Below are 3,470 nucleotides of genomic sequence, written 5' to 3'. Positions count from 1 at the left end.
CACATGTGTGTTGCTTTTTGTAATTGAAAGTTTATAGTTTTTTTTCACAGGTAAGAAAGGAGAAGCTTCCAGTTAGAATGATACTGATTTATAGAACCCTTCCCATTGCAGGATTTTGGAACTAGTCTTATATTTACTGAGAGTTTTGTGCAGTTAATTAACAATTACCCTCAGATCGACCAGGTCTGGGGCCTTTTTTTGCCTTTTGTCCCTACTCTGCTGGAACCCTTGGGAGTCAGGGGCACCTGCCCTGCCATGCAGGTAAGGCTGCTGTGACTCATCATGACAGTGAGCTCTGATGGGGCCATGTGCTGACTTGCAGCCTGGACTAGCTGGTTTGCTCTCTGGACACCAGGATTCCTGTTGTGCAGGCCTCAGAATCTTTGCTTTTGTTAAAATGTGGAAGGCTTTTCACCCTGTGCCCTGCTGGTGCAGGTGCTGTCACTGCGTGTAGTGTGCAGGCAGCATTTCAGCTGTGAGCAAGGATGGCCTCTGTGAGCCAAGGGAAAGCTGGAGGATGCTGAGCTTGGCATCATAAGGTCATGGATCAGTGACAGCCAGAAGTAACTCAGTTTTTGCCAATGTGGTGGGAATGTATTGTTGTAAAGTCTGGAAGAACAGTGAAGATTATTTGATTGCGTTTTTACCAAAACTTAAAAATTAGCTGCATGAGCGCTCTTTTGGCCATTGTGTTGAGAGATGTTGCATAATCACATCACTAGACAAGTCAGAGGCCAGAGAGGCAGCACCAATGTTGGAACTAGAGGACAAGTTCCAGAGGAAGGTTAAACTCTCTTTGCTCCTAAAATGAATCCAGCAGTACCCAGGAAACTCACAGTACTGGCCATGCTGGGAATGATCATTTTGATGTGATTTTACAGCAACCTGTTGGTCTGGGGAAAGTCTTCACTGCTGCAGGAGTTGCTCTGACTGCCAGGCTGAGGGGACCACTGGGGACCTGCCATTGTCCCATGCTTTGTGGGTGGACACCTGTCTCTTATTCTTTAACCCGGCAGCTGATATGTTTATTTCAATTTACATGGGTTTTCTTGTGACAACCTCACCTCTGTCAACAGTTCCTAACAAGTGTGAGGGCAATGATCTTAAATTTCATTTGTGGCCAAAGACCAATATTGAATTCTACATAAATGCACATAGTGACAGGCTCCTGCTGCTGTGACTGCACAAGTGGCTTTCCTTGTAGTGGGTGGTAGCAGCACCATTAAGGTTCATTTCTGAGGAGAAACGTGAGAGATTTTCACCTCTTGATTTTTCAACACTGAAGTTATATACTGCAGTCAATGTTAAAGAATGTTAAAGAATAATTCTTAGCAACACATTTACTATACAAGGATGTTCTTTATTTTTCAATGCGCATTTCTGACTGGTAATTTCAGTGGCTTTTTCTTAGAGTTACAATGTCTGAAAATACAAATACAGCTGTATGTCTGTGTCTCCAGCCATGTTTCCAGGCTGGAACAAGCCCAGCTCCTGCTCACTGTATCCTGTCCCAGGGCCATTGCCAACTGAGCCTGCACACTTGGTCCCTTCCTTTTCAGAGCTGCCAGGGCCTAAAGAAATTTTGGACAATCTGCAGTAAAAGTAGAAGTGCAGAAACCAAGAATAAAACTATCACCCACCTTAGGGTGTCATACAATATGCAACACTATTCATGTGGTTCTACCAATATCATAAATGCTTTAAAAGAGCTGGAAAATAGGTTTTTTTCTTTTAAACTACAAGGGATATTGTTCTGGTAACTGAAGAGAAATATCTTAACCAATATGACCTCTGAAGAAGAAAAAGTTAAAAAATGACCCCTGAAAGTTTCATCTCCCTATGTAAATTCTAACAGCTTGACTGTACCAGGGTACAGTATGATGCAGTTAAGTATTTTAGAAGCATCCACTAGGACATGGAGAAGCTCATGATATAATGTCTTTTCCAGTGAATTAGTTATAAGCTTAGGGTAGGAGATCAAGGACAGAATATAATCATAATCCAGTTTTATTTAAGTGATTCTATTCAGTCAAGGCCCTGTGTATTTTCTCCTCTTATACCACAGGCAGTGAATAAATGCCAAGGTCTCAGCCTTGCACAGGAGCAAAGTATTTACTTAAGAAGCCTAAATCTGTGTGATTTGTTTTGTTAAAACAAATTAGTTGTGGAAGGATTTTATCTTCCTCCTGTCACATATGTAAGGTGTTCATGTTTCGGCCAAGAACTTTTCCAACATTTTAAAATAGCATTCTTATCAAGAATGGCCAATTATCTTTTGTCAGTGTGAAGCTGTAACTTCCAGCATGCTACATCTAACAATGACTTTCAGTATTGAGCACACTCTTTAAGTACATATATTACTTTTTAAACAGACTAAGAGTTGCAAGGTAATAAATGGTAGAGGAAAAGGGAGGTATTTGGACAGAAAATTGAAGCTTTATTTTAAACTTCTAGACTTAAAGATAGGAGTTGTCTGTGATCTTGCATGAATGTTTCCTAATGCTGACCTTAGAAACAAGCCGTAGCTGTGCACATTTGTACTCATTTCAATTTTCACCTGAATGAGCAGCCTCAGAGACGACAGAATGCATTTCACACTCACATAAGGGTGCTCAGGGAGTTCTCCAAAGTGCCTCATTAATTTTGAAAATTATCTGTTGATTACTTGAAATCTAAAATACCACTTTAGCCTGTAATAAGATTCTGCTAACTGGAGAGAGGAAAAAGTTGGGAGAGCTGCATAAGATGCGCAAATATTGGCAAGTAGAGCAGGGACAGGTACAAGAACCTGCTGTTTCAGGAGTCAGGAAATAGTTCTCTCTGGTTTCTACAAGGGCATTGTGACCATTGCCTGCTCTACCCTATTTAACAAAACAAAATTACTTACAATACCAAGGATGATAATAATAAACAATTACAAGTAAAATACTCTTTCTTAATCTGCAATTGTTCAGAGCGAAAAGTTTCTGCTGCCATTGATTTAACATGTATCATTCTGAGGGCTTGCTGAACCACAGTTTTAAAATGTAAGGAAACATTTTATTTTTATGTTCACAAGGAATACTATGACTTTAAGGTATGAACCACTCAGACTCCCTAAAGTAAAAGGCTCCTTGATGTAGTACTTTAACTATTTTTGTTAGCTTGGTGCAGTGCAGTCCTTAAGGTGTGAAAATCACTCATAAGGATTAACTTGGGGCTTGCTCTCTTTCACCAGAAGAGCAGCAAAGGTACCTCAGTCAGTATTTATTTTCTTTCCTTTTTTTCCAAAGTTATCTTTTTGCTAATACACTCTGACAACCCAGTACTGTACAGTTTTCATAACATCATTGGACTAAAACCTGAGTGCCACGTGTGTGGAAATAAGGGGCTCAAGTGCAGGTGAAAAGCCAAATCTGACCAGAGGGGTATGGGGTCAGAGAGAACACAGAGGTCAGGAGAGTTAGAGAAACCAAACTGGTGGATATTCA

The sequence above is a fragment of the Camarhynchus parvulus genome, chromosome 1 (genome assembly GCF_901933205.1).
Source record: "Camarhynchus parvulus chromosome 1, STF_HiC, whole genome shotgun sequence".
Taxonomy (NCBI): domain Eukaryota; kingdom Metazoa; phylum Chordata; class Aves; order Passeriformes; family Thraupidae; genus Camarhynchus; species Camarhynchus parvulus.
Note: the sequence above shows the minus strand (reverse complement) of the source record.